A 19,635-nucleotide genomic window follows, 5' to 3' on the forward strand; every position below is an offset into this window, starting at 1 on the left:
TCGATAAGATCGGGTTTGGGTTCAGTTCAGACCTGTCAAAGATGGCTTAGCCCAACACCTGGTTGATTGGGTTTAAAATTGGTCCGGTATGATTCGGATCCGGATTGTGGGTAAAATTGATCAGATTGCTATAAAATGCCAAAAAAATGCTATAAAATCCAATAATAAAAAATAACTTTTAGATTTAAGATTGAATAATAATTTCAAAATAAATTTACAAGAAGTAAATAATAATTACAAAAAATAAAGAATAAATAACTTGAGATATTTTGGAGTAAGAGAAGAAAAGAGAACTCAATTTCTTTCTACCATGTTTGGATTGATAGAGAGAACTTGGGACAACTTTTGAATTTTAAATAATCTTAAAAGAGTCTAGGGGCATAGTTAGAATTATAAAATATTTTAAAAGGGTTTCTCTCCATTTTTCTCCACTTTTGGAGAGAAAGAAAAGTCAACTTTTTTTCTCTCCTCTTCTCTCCAATTATTTTCTCTTCTCTTCCCATTTAACAATCCAAACAACTGAAATTGAGAGAAACTCATTTATTTTATCTTCTCTTCTCTTCATTTCTCTTAATCCAAATACATCATTAACGAATTTTATAAATAAGTTTGGTGTTACAAATTACAAAGTACAAATTATTTAAAATGAAAAAAAAATTACAATTTAGAAGGATGATGTTTGCATTACATTACATTGAGTGTATCCCAATTAGGTTGGCACCTACTCACCTATCTATCATTTGCACTATACCCTAAAATGAAATAAAATATCTAATCAAATTTAAAGTTCTCCAATATCATCCATAAATTTTGAAATTTTTTTTTTCACTTTTAGCGAGAAACCAATCATTCAATCAAATCAAGGCTTGCACGGTCTCCGATGATAAATGACACTTATACGAAGAGAGAGTTCTTTCAACTGCATTAGAAATAAACTTAGATGCAACAGTAGAAATATGAATTGTTAGTAGATCACGTGTCATTATGGAAAGCACTCGATATTGTCCAGAATATGTCTTTCACCATTTTAGTAAACTAATCTCTTCATCATCAGGTAAACGTAATGACTCAGATTCTAAATATTGACTTAGGTGGTGTTTGTTTCCGCTTCAAAACGCGGATTTCAGTGCGTTTGCGTTGAAAATCTACCGTTACATCCGAAATCACCGTTTGTTACAAATTTGCGTCACGAATTTGCGTTTTTAAACGCAACTTTGAAAAGCTCCTTAGACCAGCTTTTTTTTCTCTGCGTTTGTGGGAGACACAATCACCGAAAAACGGTTCGAATGGAAAGACGGATATGTCCCCATCATTTTCTTCTTCTCTTCTTCTCCTCTGTCGACCGAACACACAACTCTCTCTCTCTCTCTCTCTCGCACTGTCGCACAGATCTCTCTCTCTAGTGCACAAATCTCTCTCGCATATATATAAATATATATTTCTCTCTCTCTCTCTCTCTCTCTCACTGATCTCTCTCTTGCACAGTTCTTTCTCCCACATTTTTGTCTTCTCTAGCACAGATCTCTCTCTCTCTCTCTCTCTCTCTCTGTTCTTCTCTTCTTCTCTTTACTGTCGACAAAACCTCTAACAGATCGGTCTCTCACTTCCACAGATCTTAGAACAAGCTTCTTGACACAGCTCTTAATCTTCTTCTCGACAGCACCCCACATCAACTTGTTTTTGATGTTTAACTTGGATTCGATTTTTCTTCGTTTTGGTTTGAATATTAATGAAAAATTATAAATTTTTGGGGGTTTTATTAATTTTGTTCAATCTGTTTTCCTGTTGATTTTTCGTCTCTGAGTTTTGTTTACATCAATCTATATATATAACTCATTCGCATTTAGATGATTCGAATGGTGGTGAATTAGGGAAGAAAAAGTAAATTAGGATTTTTCATAACTAATATAATCTATTATTTTTGTCATTGTTGTTAGATGGCGGAGAAGACTTGTGTCAAGTGCCTTCAGAAGGAATATGGAGCACTCTGCAAGGTATCTAACTGTCTTTTATTTATTTTTTGCTCTTAGTATTATTAGTATTTAGTGAAATTTATCTGTTAACTTCCCTATCCTTATCATTCATAAATGTTGTTACTTACTTTTGTGCAAAAACATTGGTTTGCCTATTTTATCATAATTCATAAATCAAGGAGATACTAACTTAGTTATGTTCCACTTAATAAAACTCTCAGGGTATAGCCACATTTCTGACTGTAGTTTTAGTCAAATTATAATTGGAAGCTTTTTATTTTGTTTTATTTTCTTGTGTTGTATATGCATAATGAGTTTATTTCACTTATGAACTATCATTTATTCTGGACATGAATGTAGTCATGTCTGTTCAGCAACCTTGCTACATTTTTTCCTATTTTATGGGCAGATTATTGCATAGACTATTCTGTTCTGTTCTATTTAAATCTTTATTGTTCCAACATTGTATACAATTGAATGTTTGTGCAGTTATTATCTTTCGGTTTTGTCATGCTTGACGCATTGGTGTATTAGTTGACAGGTTGTTATATCATATTCTTCTATAAATCTTCCGGTATTGATGTATGTGCTTGTGTACAAGTTGTGTAGGTGACCATGAATCAGAAGCTCAATGCCTACTGTATTGCATGCTAGCCATTGGGTAGCCATATTTCATGTTTTGGGTTTCACAACAATAATGCCAAATATTATATGTCTCTTCATGTTGATATAGTCATTTTTTCACAGTTTCCCTTGATAAATGGGGACTGTTCTGAACCTCTCCTTCTGGTCTTCTGCTTAATACCCCTAAATTTCTCATGTTGTGTTGTCAATGAGCAACCAATGTATTTTGTTGAATTTGGATTAAGCTTGAATCTATTTCCAGTGTATTCATATAAATTTCGTCTGTGACGCTGACAACCATGCGTATAGCTGAATCCTGTAAACTATTAAAGATTAATGAGTAGGAAATAACAACTTTGCATTTAAGAAGATTGATGGGAGGCTTGCTTCTTGGAGGTTATGTTACTTTTCTAAAGGTAAGGAATTAACTTGGGTAAAAATTATTTGTCTAGCCGTTCTATCCGCCTTGTCCGTTTTCCAAGCTAATATCTATTGCCAAAAAATTAGAGAGAATGATTATGGATTTTTTGTGGAATAATCAGGATGACTCTTTTGGATACCATCTTGTTTGGGGGATAAGAAATCTTGAAGTCAATGTAACACCCCGGATTTTCAACTCATATCTCGAGGAAAGTAAATGGTGAGATTTGGAGGGAAATATTGAATAAGAGATTTGGAGTAAAATACTCGAATATTGCTATGATTAATTTTAATGAAAATCGACTTCGCCATTAGATTCAAAAGGATCGAAATATATACATTAGCTTATAAGCAAGTTCGAATTCGAGTTCGGAGGAAAAAGTTATAAAATCCTCGAATTTTGTGTTAAGTGGGACCCAAAATAGTGGAATTTCGTTAGAGCGAGAATCGAAAAGATTTGATGACACCATTAGATCCGAATCGAAAAATTATTCGAAATGGTATATTCGTTTGTCGTTTTCCGAGTCCGAATAGTTAAGTTACGATCGAAACTAGAAATAAGGGGGAAATTACAAGTATGCCCCTCAGCTTTATTATAAAAAGGGATCTGATTCTTTTATTTCATTTTCCTCTTCTTCTCTAAGAAAACCCCAAACGACAGCCACTTCTCCACCCTAGGGTTTCAACCCATTCCCTTCAAGTCTAGCCCGAACGAAGCCGAGTTGAACCTCGACGAAGAAGACAAAGTTGTCGGCCACGTCGAGAGCTACAACTTCACCACCTTTGGTTGTTCATTCTTGTTCGTTTTCTCTCCATCCTCCATCAAAAACCAGCCGGGTAGCTCGAGTAAACCTCCACACATTCCATCCGAGGGCTTCATCGAGTTAGGAGCTAGGTCTATGCTTCATTATAGAGGAGAAGGAGAACGTCATTGTCGGATACCTTGCGAACCCTTGCTCATTTGGCATCCAAGTCAGCCCAACCTCGACTCTCGAGCCACCAACCTTGATCATTGTGTGAGTTATCACGTTCGACGTCCACAACCAAGTAAGGGACTTCCAATTCTTATTGGTAGCTTTAGATTTCTCAAATGTGCATTTAGGGTTTTAAAACAAAACTTATTGTTTGCATTTAAATCGTAGAAAGTTGTTGTTCGATTTCAAATTCATGGTAAGTAGGTGTTTTGCTTATGTTTGATCGAATTTTGATAACAAAATCGTGGGTGGGTAGAATGGTTCGAAGAATGAAAAAGGAAATCGAAAAAGGGATCGAAAAACCCAAAAATCGCGAGTGAGGTTCAGGCTGTAGGCGGGTAGGGTCGTTCCACTGGCACCTACCGAAGGCATTCTGTCGGTCCCACCGACAGAATGGAGCTTCTGCCACCGACCAAACCAAGAAGCCGCCGAAAATTTTGTTCTGTCGGCAGGACCGTCGGTCCCACCGACACCTGCCGATGAGTAAACTGTCGGTTCCACCGACAGAATCCTGGTTCTGCCACCGACAGCCACCGACAGACACAGTTTTATTCAGAACAATGTTCTGACTCTTGGCTTGACCTCCTCACACCTTATACACTATTTCTCACCCTTCATTTCATTAAAAACATTTAAGTAACATTTACTTTAAGTTCTTTAATGAAATTAAGGTTTTACCCCCCATTTCGGAACAATGGGAATGGTTTTAAGATCCAATATCAAAGGATCAAAATCCGAATTTTGGTTTTAAGAACAAAATGTAATTTTCGACGTTTTCGACAAGTTTTCACAAAATGAAATAACTTTCGCGTTCCTTGAATTAGATTACAAAAATTATATGGTGTCGAATCTCATGATAGAGAGTTTCATTTCGAAAAAACGTTTTCAATTTCGAGAACTTTGAAAAATTGAGTTTTTGACACTTAGCCAAATTTTCACCAGCTTTCTTTATTTTTAACAGCCTTGGTCCCGAGCATCGCTAGGACCTTGTTTTTGAATAAACTTCGGTGGTTTTCAATGGAAAGACCAAAAGAATGACTTTGAAAGATTGAAAATGAATGGTTGATTTGAAAGGATGAAAAATGAGAATGTTGAGAGAATGAGAAAAGGGAATGAACGGTAAAATGTCAGAATCACACCCGAGGGGTGATGTCTGCATTTTACATTGTATGTTGTGTGTAGGTTGGTGAAAGGATATCCAGGTTATTAATAAAAGGGTTGCATGTTTATTTCCGATTATGTTAGCGCGTGCGCTGAGTACTGTTATTTATTTTAGGCCGGGTGGCCACGGTTGCATGGTAGGAACTGGATATCCGTTCTCAACCCTGTTCTGTTAATTTCTCTTTTGTTTTAAATGAAAAATCATATATGTACGTAGCTATTTTGTGAGCTGTTAAAGGGTTTGTGAATGCCTAAAGGGATAGTGTGTCACATCATCCGGAGGGGTACACTATCCTGGGATGTACGGTAGGGACCACCAAACTCATACGTGGTATGGGACGCGTATGAGAGTGGAGTCACAACTGGAATCCGGGTCCATTCCTTTCTTATCTTTACCAGTGAACGTGTATTGTAAAGGTGGTCGTATACGAGTGGAGTGTCATTTGGGAATCACATGCACGCCTGATAGGCATAGACGAAGATGATTAGTCAGTGATCACTAACAATCTAGTAGTAGTCGAACGTTCTGACACATCGAAAAGAGACCCATTGCTTACGGTCACGTCAAACGGCCAGCCTGAGCCGGATAAATGGTTCCACAAGCGTGGTAGACACGACCAGCCACAAAATCAGGAACTACGATGTTATTGAGGAATATCATGTCCTGACTGTGAGCGATCCAGTCGTGAATTCCAACTCTTTAATTCCAATACTCCACCACTTGTATTATGTATCTGTTGTTATATTTCGAATTATAAACTGAAAAGCATGTCTATCGTTTTAATGTTGTCAACGGTATTTGCATAGAATGGAAAATGTATAATGAGTATGGATGATTGATGCCATGTGTAATCTTTAAACTGTTTAGTTGCTTATCCCTGGCTATATGTACCAGTTGATCGTATTTTATCTTGTAAAACCTTGCATGTATTAAAATGTCCAGTATGCTTTATTCGATCATGCTTAGGAAGGGTTATTAGTAGGAATTGGCTGTGGACTTGCTGGGTAACTTTCGTTACTCACCCTTTCCTTCCTATTTTTTTTAGTTTCAGCACTTGCAGCTACCGAGGCAGGCGTAGAGTCAGTAATTGAGGAGTATCTGGTCGATCAGATCGACGATCAGAGTTTATTGCCTGGTGAGCACTAGGGCCACATCCCTTAGCGTTGTCAGTTTCATCCAGGATGTGTGTAGTTTTTGGATTGAGAGTTTAGGCCTATGTTAGAGTGAGAATGTTTGGTAAGCCTGTATATTGAAAATTACGCACTCTGATCTACTTACATGTTAGATGTAATTAGTCTTCCGCTGTTCATTTCCTGTATTTACAGCTATTTATACAGGTTTTGTTATAAATGGGTTTATCAGGTTTGAGTTCCGTGAAATGCTAACATAAATAGAGGAGACCATGCCGAAATTTCGAGGTGCCACCTAGTACCTTGGGATTTGGCCTTGGGATTTGTGTTAGCGTTTGGCGGGGCGCCACAGTCATGAACTTATCCCTTTTTGGAGAAATTTTTTAAGAGGTTCAGGAGGAATTTAGTAGCCTTTGGAGGAGTGCAATTCTATAACACTTTTAGTAAGCCTCGTCTTGAGGCACGCTTTGTGGCATAAGCCACCTTTAATAGCACTGGTTAGGATGGGCACCTCCAATATTTATTTCGATCTCAACAAAATTATTTGTCTCAAAGTGGGTTTGGGCAATATTGTTAGGTTGTAGGAAGACATTTGGAAGGTTACACTCAAGAAGGTGCTTCCAACTATTTTTTGGCTTTCTAATAAGAAAGGTTCTTCAATTTAGTATTGTTTGATGGAATTTTTTTTATTATCTCTTGACTTTGACCTTTATCCATTGAACCTTGCTTTTGAAAGAAGAAAATTGTTGGATTGTGTTATATATATCCATGTTATGTGGATGTGTTATATATACACGATGTAATATGGATGTTGGATTGTGTATTATGCAGGTATTTTGTTTATCAGGAAAATTTCATATGTTCATTTTTAAGAGGAGATGCTGTGGAAATTTCTATAGAATTATAAAATTTTCTATAATTTTTTTTAGAATTATAAATATTTTAAAATTAAAGCAATTATTTTTTTAATTTTTATATAATTTTATTATATTTATATATATTTAGTGTAATTATATATTTATAGGGATATTCTGATAATTTTTTATGCATTCTGAGTGCATTATTTTGGATTGCGTATTATGCAGGTATTTTGTTTATCAGGAAAATTTCATATCTATTTTTAAGAGGAGATGCTGTCGAAATTTCTATAGAATTATAAATTTTTCTATAATTTTTTTAAAATTATAAATATTTTAAAATTAATACAATTATTTTTTTTAATGATCTTTATATAATTTTATTATATTTATATATATTTAATGTAATTATATATTTATAGGGGTATTCTAGTAATTTTTGATGCATTTTGGGTGTACTATCAACCTTAAGGGTATTCCGATCATTTTACCCTAATACAACAAATTTTAGAAGCTGTATCAAATAATAATTACCAGATTTTGATTAACAACACAACACTTTTACAAAGTTCTATCAAACAAGCTTTTCAGTATTTCAGCTTCTGACAGCAGAAGTTGATAGTAGATTCAGGCAGTTGAATCAAACGGGGCCTTAGTTTTACGGAGGGATTTTTTTTAGGTCTTCCTTTTAATAATAATTGATACATTTTAAAGAATATAATACAATATTATTATGTTCTACACTTAACATACGTTTATAATATTTATAAAGTTGAAATAAATATAGTTTATACATTATTTTCAAGCACGAGAGTTTTTTCATTATTAAAATTAAGATATATAATTATTTCTAAGAAGGTTAATTTATAACGAGGGTCCATAATTGAAACGAGGACAAGATTAATGGTGCCATCAAGTCAATATTTATCTTATTTTACCGTCATCATTTGAAAAATAGAATTTGAATAATTATTGTGGAGGGATAAATTCTTTGACCTGAGTTAACAACACGGCATCCAAAGTTATAAAGACCATCTGAAAGCAAAGTTCCAACCCAGTGGACAAATACTGCTCGGGTGCACAACCGAGGGAGTGGGTTCTGATAATAGTCGGGAAAACAAAGTTCTATAAGTAGAAAGCGCACGAATCCCTGGATCTTTAGAATTTTAGTGTCATCTTTAAGAAAGATTCTATTTGAACAATTTCACACATTCCTTATCCCAAAATAGAAGAGGATAAGGAAAGAAAACGTGTAAAATAGGAAGTCCATCTTTATAAATAAATGAGGACCCCCACACCAAAGGTATGCAATTTTTACGACACCTAAAATTTGTCAAAATTTCTCTAAGACTGACTTAGGCATTAGAGGCTCTATAGAAAAGGGAACAAGGATGATTTCGAGGAATTACAGATCAAGCAATTGGGAAAAGAAATATCTTGAGGTGATCACAAAAAACACCTCTATAATTGGTGTTGTTCATGGGAACTTTAATAAAAAAACACGACATACACATGACAAACACAACAAACAATGGTCAAAGGGGTATAATAGGAACCGAAGTAGAGGGGGTAGCATGAGTCACTATCGGAGTAACAACAATAGGAGGTGCAACAACAAGAATTGTAGCGGAAGACTTAGGCTCTTGAAGCCCAAGGAGTACAGGGGAACCAAGATCCCATGGAGGATGTCCATAGTTGTAAACACCTTATTTTTGCGACTGCCTGATGCGATAACTTGTCATTCAATTGTTGTGGATCCCTAATGATGAGTGCATGATGTATGCGAGAGTCGAAAGCTTGTGAGAGGTCACCCTCCTATTTTCTTAATCCTAGTCGAATTCCTTTTCTAGCCATCTCATAGTCTCTCTTTTCTTAAAATGCGCAACTTAGAAATTACTCACACTTAAGGTCGTCGCACATTTAAACTTAACTTAGAGAGTACAGGATTACTACACGTTTCAACAACCTAATGACTTTGCAATGCTAAGAAAATATGACCTTTAAACTTAGAAAGAATCACATTGTACAAACGGAATTATTTATCAAATTTTAGAAAAATTGACAAAATGACAAAAATACCCCTCACGGGTCTTGCACCATTGAAATGTCTCAAAAGTATTGTCATTACTCTCAAAATGTAATTTCGAGTTTAACAATACTAAAATCGATAAAAATGAAGAAGTTTATGAAGAATTATAAAAATTACCAAAGTGCCCATAAATGTTCGACTTTTACTTAGAAACCTCGATTCTTAGGGAAACATGATTAAAAATAAATTTCTAACATTATTCATGCATATCGATAAAATATATAGATCTTACATTTAGGAAGAAAAAATTTTCATATGAAACGATGAATTTTCTCACATGAAATGATAATTTTTACACGTGGAATAACAATCCCTTGATCGCATAAAATTATGAAATTTAAATCTTAAAATTTAAAAAATTAAACTTTAATAAAAATTTACAAGTCAACCAATTAATTCTTAAATTTCAAAAATATATATAATTAATCAAATCGATAAATCTATCATTTGACCAATCACAAAATTCAAACCATGAAATATAGTGCAAATTAACTTTAAATTAATCGAACCAATCATTGATCAAATAAAAAATAATAATTTTGAACATTAAGATTTAGATGGTCCCGATTAAGCCAATTTCCACAAGTTAACCAATTAAAAATTTTCCAACTCAACTAAACAATCAAACATCGATCAAACTTAGAATTAAATTGACCAATCAAAGTAAAGAGGAGTTTATTATGATGCATGTGAGATGCATGCGATCATTATCCCATGTAAATGAACACATCAGAATTCTACATGATTTGGCCAAGCTCCTCTCTTACATACATTTTAACCAAAAAAAGGAAAATCGAGAGGGAGCCTATGAGGACTCTACTTCATCCACAGGTTTCATCCAAGGAAGTAAACGAGAGAGAGAGATGGAGTCCTAATGGGACTCTACCTCTTTTCCTCATCTCTATAAAAACTCATCCATCACTCATGTTTTGAGAAGAACAAAAATTAGAAATAAAAAAAAAAAATAAAAGAAGAAAATCCTGGAGAATAAAAGAAAAGGAATCCAAAAGAAGAGATCGATTGACCTCTTTTAGTCATTTTTGGCTTGCACATCATCTCTTTCAAGCTTTCGTGCTCACGACTCACCCTGTACATCATCCCCAACAACAACAAGATCTTGTGCTCACGACATCATTCTCACCATCATTAACCTCTATTAACGCTGACATGCTCCCTAACATCCAACTTCTGCATCAAGCTATAATCCCCCATCATCTTCTTCTTCACTTATGAGAAATCGAATAATCACCTTGTACATTCTTCTCCTCCTCTGTCATCCTCATCTCTTTCACCAAACAGCCACCATATATCTTCTTCTCCTCCACCTTATACTTTTTTCTCTTCCATCATTCTCATTTCCTTCACCAAATAGCCACCTTTGTTGTAGCACCCAAAAACCTTTTTAGATTTTTGCTATTAAACCATTTCTTCATGCACCAAAATAGTAGCCCCAATTTTTTTTTTTTTCATTCTCTTTCGTTTATGCCCATCACAAATACTGCTCGAGTGCACAATCGAGGGAGTGGACTCAGATAACAGTCAGGAAAAAAAAAGTTCCATCAGTAGAAAGTACACGAATCCTTGGATCTTCGGGATTTTAATGTCATTTTTAAGAAGGATTCTATTTGAAGAGTTTCACATGTTCTTTATCTAAAAATAGGAGATAAGGAAGGAAAACATGAAAAATGATAAGTCCATCTCTATAAATAGATGAAGACCCCCACACCAAAGGTAAGTAATTTTTACGACACCTAAACTCTATCAATTTTTCTCTGAAATTGACTTAGGCATCAGTGACTCTGTGGAACAAGGAGCATGGACGATCTCGAGGATTTGTCAATCAATCAGGAAAAGGAAGACCTCGAGGTGAGTACAAAAATCACCTCCACAATTATCATTTAAATATGATCTTATTTCATCTAATTGCCTACAAAATTCACTAGAAGTTACATATTTTACTCTTGAATAGTAAAATAATATGGTTAAATTGAAAAATATTTGTGAAAAATCTCTGATACTTTTTGTATTTTCTTAATCTTTATTATTTATTATAACTTTTAAATTACACTCATCTAGAAAATGAGTAATTATGTTTTTATAATGTATAATTTGGTTTAATATTTCATATGTTGCATTCCATCGGTGTGGTACATCTAATGCATTTTTCTTGGATCTAACCATTTAATTTATATAATTATTCAAATCTTCAAAATTTAGATAATGATTATCAACTCAACTAACAAATTATCTAATATAAAAAATAATAATATTTCCATAATATTTTATTTCCTCTTGGACTATAAGATTTAGTATGTGTGTGGCATAACAAATATTAAATATTTTTGAAATGTATTAAGAGTAATTAAAGATTTCTTATCATCACATCATTATTTGTAGTATTGTCAAAAGTAATAGTAAATATTTTGTTACTAATTTCATAATTTACAACTACGCGTTGCATTACCTCGACAAGTGCAATTTTTGTTTTATCACTTGGATTTAATTAAATTAAATTATTCTTTTATTAAATTCTCAATTTGAATCTAAATAAATTATTGTAATACGTAAGCATCGTATATTTTAAACAGAATTCCATAAATCATATGTAAGATAAATTTTACCACGTGCATTTATTAATGAGCTTTTTTATTTCTTCTTTATTAGATTTATAAAATTTCATTATATCCCTTTTAGGAGTATTTCTATCAATTTTTTCATATTGTAAAGGAAAAACTTGATTAATCTACGTATTAAATTAATCATCTTTAATTAATAAAATTTTATGAATCAATTCTATCCTAATCTCAAAGTGCAATTATTTCTCATAATCTTGATCAAGAAGGAGAAATAGCCTATTCCAAATTAAAGATCCAAAGACTCATACCTTACCAAGAATGGGGTCCATCTTTCTAGACCTCAAAATATGTCAAATATCTAATTAATCAACAAATTCCCGACACTTACTAGGACTATCAAAATGCATGGGAGTATGTTGTCCTCATCTAAAATACAAAAGGATCTCACTCATAGTTCATCTAATTTTGCTAAAATTTCAACAATCAAATTCCTAATTGGTGCTATCATTGAAATTTTCCCATATGAACAAGTTTATCTTTTTGAAGAATTTGTCAACAATAATAAATTCAAAAATGAAGATTTGAATTATCAAAATATGTTGTTCTTTACCCATGCAAGTTATCCTTAGATACTTAAGTGGAACTACTCAAAAGAATTAAAGGACAATTTTTTCACTTTCTTCAAAAACACATATGTCAAATGATAGGAAAAATATGATTAGAACAAAGTGACTACTGAATCACCTCAAACGGCACAAAAAAATATGTCTTTAGAAATTTTTTTCAAAATTATCAAAAGCCACAATAAAGTCTTCTACAAATTCCTATGCTCAAATAGCTACCTCAACAATGGCTACACCAACAATCTCTCTTGTATTGGCTATCAAACAAATGCAAAAGATATCAAATAACTCGAAAGCCTCAAGGATGTAATCTCAGCTCAAGGATCTATCGCTGGAAGATCGTCCTCTTCAAATACTCATCAAAATATCTTTGATGATGAAGAAGAAGATAAATTTCTATTCTAAAATATGTAAAAGAGTCAAACGTTTATATGTATTCAAAAGTTCATATGTAAAGTTGTAAAATAGAGTCAAAAGTTGTAAATATAGTTGTTGTAAAATCAAGTCTTGAGTCAAAAAGTCAATAAGTGAATAGTAAAATACTATTCACCTACGCGTAAAAAACACTGTTCCAAAATGTGTATTAAAAAGTCAAAAAGTAAACAGTAAAATTACTGTTCAAAAGTCATTATTCATTAAATAGTGATTTGTCGTCAAAAGCCGTCAAAGTAGTCAAAAGCCTTCAAAGCCGTCAAATTTTCAAAACTTTAAATTACACTCATCTAGAAAATGAGTAATTATGTTTTTATATGGTATAATTTGGTTTAACATTTCATATGTTGCATTCCATCGGTGTGGTACATCTAATGCAATTTTCTTGGATCTAACCATTTAATTTATATAGTTTTTCAAATCTTCAAAATTTAGATAATGAATATCAACTCCAACTAACAAATTATCTAATAAAAAAATAATAAAATTTTCATAATATTTTATTTCCTCTTGGACTATAAGATTTAGTATGTGTATGGTATAACATATATACAAATTGTGAGGGAATCTTGGGTGACTGGAGTGGAAGGCTCTCCTTTGTACTGGTTCTTCTCAAAACTCAAAGATTAAAAGGTGTTATTAAAGCTTGGAATAAGGAGGTTGTGGGTTATGCCCGAATGAAGCTGAAGGAAGCAGAAACCAAAGTCCAACAATATGAAAATTTACTTGCTACTCAGGGTTGGGATCGAAACCTATATTTGGAATGCCAAAAATCTAAGATGGAGTATGCTACTTGGGCAAGCAACAAGGAGTCATTTTGGAAGTAGAAGTCTAGAGTATCTTGGCTTCAGAGAGGTGATAAGAACACAAAATTCTTTCACTTGTTTGCCAAGATACGAACAATGAGAAATTCTATTAGAAGAATTAGAAAGCCTAGTGGGAAAGTTATAGAAGATCCAGAAGATATTGGTAAGGAGACAGTCTGTGCATTTGATGAGCTTCTTAACTCTATTCAAAGATGTTCCTTTGGTAGTTTGTTGGAGGGATTAAAATGCAAAGTTACTACTCTTTAGAACAAATGCTTGAGTGCTCCTCCTATTGAGAGTAAGGTGCTTCAGGCCATTCAAGGCATGAATGCCCAAGGAGCTATAGGCTCGGATGGTTTTTTGGCGGTTTTCTACATCAAATGTCGGGACATCATCAAGTAAGACTTGTTGAAGGCAGTTACAAATTTTTTCCAAGAAGGTGTCATCCCAAAAGCCGTAAATGCCACTTCCATAGCCTTGATTCCAAAGGTTGAGGTACCCATTTCCTTTTCAGATTTTAGACCTATTAGTTTATGAAATTTCTTGTATAAAATTTTGTCTAAAATATTGGCTTCTAGACTAGGAGAGATCCTTCCATTTTTAATTTCCCCTAAACAAGGTGCTTTTGTTAAGGGGAGGAATATCTATGATAACATTGTGTTGGCTCATGAAGTGCAAGATGATTTTAACCTAAAAGCTAGAGAAAACAATTTGGCTATGAAAATAGACATGAAGAAAGCTTATGACAGGCTTGAATGACCTTTTTTGGTGGTAGTCCTTTCCAAGATGGGGTTCTCGATATAATTTTTAAAATTGATCGAAGGCTGTCTACAGAACATCTCGTACTTAGTGTTATTTAATGGGTGCTTTTATGGATTTTTCGGAGGTAGTCGTGGTCTGAGACAAGGAGATCCTTTATCTCCTAGTCTATTCATCCTTATTGAGGAGGCCCTTAGTATAGGCTTGAAAAATCTAGCGCAAAAAGGAAAAATGGAAAGATTTCCAGTTTTAAAAAAAAGGGTACCTCCAAGCCATCTTCTATTTGTAGATGATTTAATAATTTTCTTTAAGGTTACTTCTAAGTCCTTAAAGGTTGTAAAAGATTTTTTGGAATCTTATGAAAAGGCTCCGGGTCAGCAAATTAGTTTGGAGAAGAGTTGGTTCTTTGTGGCAGATCATATGGTAGGAAGGAGAATCGAGATTATCAAGACAATTATGGGTTTTCCTAAGGGTTCTCTCCCCCACCAACAACTTGGGAGTCCTGTTATTTACAGGTAAAATTATGAGAAACATGTGTAGGGGATTGGTCTCCAAGATTTCGAGGAAGATGACGGGCTAGAAATCTAATATCCTTTTTGAGGGAGGTCATTTAACCCTGTTATCTCATTTTCTTTCCTCTATTCCAGTGTACCTTATTTCAATTCTGCCTATTCCTAAGTCTATTTTAAACTCATTAGCGTCGTGCTTTGCAAAGTTCTTTTGGGGTAACACTGAGGGTAAGAGGAAAAATCATCTTGTGGCTTGACACGAAGTGTGTAAACTAAAGATAGAGGGTGGTCTGGCCATTAAAACTCTTTCTAAGGTTCATAGAACGGGCTTAATGAAGACTTGCAGGAGATTGACAAATGAGAAAGGGTTGTGGATAGACTACCTCAAGAAGAAGTATGTGAAGGATGGTAATTGGTGGAATCCTTCAAAAACGAGAGGCTCGAAGCTTTGGATAACTATTCGAAGTTTTCTTAAACCAACAATTAGTCTTACAAAAAGATTGATTGGAGATAGAACAACGACTTATCTGTTATTACATAACTGGAGAAGATCTAGTCCATTAATAGACCACTATCCAAATAAAAATAAAAACATTTTGGTGAAGGAGGTTTGGGGGTCAAGAGGGCTGGAACATTTATAGACTTAGAGACTTAATTCAAGAATAGTTCTGTTGTGGAAGAGATTCTAGCATCAAACATTTAGTAAGGAAATTTTGATGGAACAATCTAAATGGCATCAAAATCAGGATTGTTTTCATCTTGATCGGCATGGGAATCATTAAAAGATAGGAGAAATGTATCTCAAATTTGCAAAGCAATATGGAATGCAAAGGTGCCTACTAAGATGAAGACTTTGGCAAGGAAGATCTATCACAAAGCTTGCCTGGTGGACAGAGTTCAAAAAAAATGGGGTATATCCATGGCTTGTGAAGGTGAGGAAGAATCTATTGATCATCTTTTTTTATCAATGTTCTTTAACGTTAGAAGTGTGGAATTTTTTAGCTGCCACCTACTAGAGGAGTGTTGTGCCACGTGCGGCAATTTTGATGAATAATATGAAAGAGAAACAAGAAAGAAATAAAAATAAACATACAGATTTAACGTGGTTTGGTGATGTACCTACATCCACAAAAACGAGAAACTGAATTTTCACTATATGTCAAATTAGGGTTACATCATAAGAATTTATAATAAACTCTAGTCGTACAATATATATTAGAAAATTCCAATAATACCCCTGTATGATACAGTTAGGGCATTGTCCCCGCACCCCCAACCTACAAAATTCGTCCCTGGCAAAAATATATTTTTAGCAAATGTCGTCGTTCACTCCATTCCGTTCGGTACGTTATGCGTTCCTCGCTCCTCTCTCTACTTCGACTTCACGTCAGCATCTGCCTATATTCTTTATATACGTGTTCCACTTAATATGAACCACATACATCAACAAGGAGTAAACCAAATTCATGACACATGGCTCATTAGTTAAATGGGGTCTATTGAAAAAATCCCAATTCGGTACTGTTAGTGAATGGTCTCATGGGTAATCTATTGGAACATATGGATAGCTAGAAATAGATGTATTTTTTATCGCTTGAAGCCTTTAGCTAAATGAATCATTTACAATTGTCTGAAATGGGTTAAGGAACGAGAAAAACATCAAATCTTCAAACTTCCCTCTTCAGATGATGTTATTCAAACGTTAACAGACATTGGTTTATAGAGAAGGCAGATCCCGCGCCATTGTATAGTTAGAGTCTGTTGGAAAAGACCACCCCCAGGCTGGTTCAAACTAAACACTAATGGATCAACCATCTGTAACCCAGGTCAATCAAGAGGAGGTGCTATTCTTCAGAATGAGCATGGCGATCTTGTGGAAACAGGTCATTGGAATTTCAGAGTGGTGACAAACAACATGGGAAAAATCCATGCGTTGGTGGCTGCGCTAGAGAGTTTTGAGTTAATTGGAAAAAAGATTATCATCTAAATGGATCCATCAATTATAGTGAAAGGTCTCGCAAATGAAACATTTTCTTGGATACTAGATGAATGGGTGCACAAGGCAAGATCTATGATTTCGAAAATAGATGTTCGAGTTTTTCATGTTTGGAGAAAAGCAAATGCAATTGCAAACGCCCTTGTTGTTGCAGCAATCCATAACCTTAAGTCGTTGACTTTTAATCGAGTTATCGAATTACCTTTAAATGTAAGAAATGCTTATAATGGAGATAAGCCCGATCTTCCTCAATTTATATCTGTAATTTGTTAGGGCCCTCCCTATGTATATTTGTTTATAAATCTAATACAAATCTTCTTGTTTGCTTGGCAAAAAAAAATGTATGCTGCATCCGATGGTGTCTTTGGGAGTTACGTTGACATGTGGTCCATAAAGATAGATGGTTATTCGGTCCATATAATCAGATTTCTCTCTCTCTCTCTCTCGGTGGATCCCACTCCAATTATAGTAGAATGGGGTCCATAGTATCCCACTTTATTGCCTTTTCTCTTTATCCCCTCAACTTTATCATCTTTCCTCTCTTCCCCCCTTTTTCAATAATATCCTTCCAATTTTACTAAATTTTGTCTTTTACCACCTTTTTCAATAATACGCATTTAACTTTAATATCTTTTCTCTTTTACTTTATTACCTTTTCTTTTCACCCTTTTAACTTTATTATCTTTCCTTAGGATGCTGACACTTGCAATATTCAGGTGTTCCAAATTGGCCAATGTAGTCAAGAGTACTTATTATTTTCACCCTGATGATAGATTAAAGCCTAGAGGCAATTCACTATTTTCTCATTGATGATGGATTAAAACCCATATGTGCTTTTCTGTAGTTTGAGTCACTTTTTGACACAGCTGGATGCATCCGCAATGTCTAGGATGTTGGTACCTACAATGTTCTAGGGTGCTCCAAATTGGCCAGTGAGATCGAAGTAGTTGCAACTATTTTGTTAAGGAAGGATTAAAATCCTGAGGCATTATATCTAAATTCATGACACAAAAATGGTCCAACAATGTTGGAGGTGTCTTTTTAAAATAATAAAAAATACTTCAAAAAATGTTTGTTATTCCAAAAAGCGCATGAAAATCTTCAAAATAAAGTGCGTGTCTTTTAAAAATGCATGAGAATCTTCAAAACTAACAAAAAGAGTTTATTTTAGGAAAATTTTACTTTATTCAATATAATTGTGAATAGTGGTAGTGAATATAATATATATTCAAAAAAAGGGCGGAAGAATAAGAGAAAAGAAAAGTATGAAGGAGAAAGAAAAAAGAAGAGGCAATAATAGAAAAAAAGGGTTGGTGAATGTTGAAAGTGCTATGAATTTAAGTGATTGCATTTGAATAATGAGAAAGCATACCAAATTTTGTTGCCTCAAATCTCTTTTTCTTTACCAATTTTGAACTTGAGGTGTTGAAACCATGTGGAAGCTCTATGATCCTTATCTTTTTATTTGGTAAGGGGGGCTTCATGTTTCAACCCCCATCATATACAACCCTTTTTCTTCCATGAGAAGGATTTGACTCAACCTCCTTCAATGTCAATCTTAGGACATTAATGTTTCCCAGTTGACAATCCCATATTCTATAGTTGAGTAAGATCGAGGCCTGCAAAATGTGTGATTCAATAAGTCATGCTCATTTCAAATCCTTTGGTAGTGGTGGTGTAAGAAAGTGTCATTAGCCTTAACCCCTAGTCTATTTTCACTATATGAGGCTGTGGCACCCTTGAAACATTAATACAAAGTCCTATATCAAATCTCGAGGTCCATGGTGGCACTTTGAAATTTCAACATGGTTTTCTCTATTTATGTTAACATTCTAAGACACTCAAATATTTGTTTCACTTAATAAACAATTACATAAAATCACTTATTAAGATTTTCAACCTAAGTTATTGGTTTTTAATTAATAAATTTTTTAGAATAGGTTTTTAATTTATTTTAATGTTTTTTAGAATAATTAGGTCATTTTTCATATTTTAATTTAATTTTTGAAGATTTAATTTCGTATAATATGTGTTTCAGATATTTGAGGAGACCAAGTTTTTTATGGAGATCTAAGAAGCAAATGAAGTCAAGTTTTGAAGTCAATCAGGAAACACCAGAGTCAAACATGCAAAGTTGATCACGACAGGGAGCCCACTCTAAGCGGCACTGTGAAGACACAACGGAACAAGATGCAATTTCTTATACGTTTCCGATCATGTAGAGTCATGGTAGAACAAAGTCCAAATCCTATCCAGCTTTTCAATAAGAATTTGAGCTTATAAATAGAGACCTATCGCTATTATGGATCTCTCTTTCTTCATCTCTCTAAAAATCTCATTTTCTTCTCTTTTTCTATGTTTTAGATTATTTTGTGTAATTAGAAAACAATTTGTTCAAGGTTAATTATGAGATCAATAAAAGTTAAAAGTATGTCTTTATTTTTGTTGATTTCTAAAATGAGTCTTGGCTAATCTCCTAATCTATGGGGATTGATGAACTAAAAGTAAATATTTAATTTTAGTTTATTTTTCTAAGTTCTTGATGTTTTAATCGATTAAAATAGATTTATCTTTCAAAAACCTTGTTTCTTAAGTATTCCTTGAATTATTTTATCCTTATCTCTCATCTTGACATAATCTGTTACTATTAGAGAAATTCATTATTATCGGATGCTCGCTATGATGTAGGATCATTGGGTGATAAA

The 19,635-nt window shown here is 33.9% G+C and overlaps 1 long non-coding RNA gene across 1 annotated transcript; it reads left to right on the forward strand.

Annotated features, from left to right (window-relative positions):
* The first annotated feature begins 1,242 nt into the window (after positions 1-1,242).
* On the forward strand, positions 1,243-19,314 carry LOC147387806 (uncharacterized). Its single transcript, XR_015171347.1, has 3 exons — positions 1,243-1,994; positions 11,017-11,095; positions 18,969-19,314. It is a non-coding gene; the product is annotated as an uncharacterized LOC147387806 (long non-coding RNA).
* The last annotated feature ends 321 nt before the right edge of the window (positions 19,315-19,635 follow it).

Source organism: Akebia trifoliata, chromosome 13 (genome assembly GCF_017979445.1).
Source record: "Akebia trifoliata isolate Shusen 1 chromosome 13, ASM1797944v1, whole genome shotgun sequence".
Classification (NCBI taxonomy): Eukaryota; Viridiplantae; Streptophyta; class Magnoliopsida; order Ranunculales; family Lardizabalaceae; genus Akebia; species Akebia trifoliata.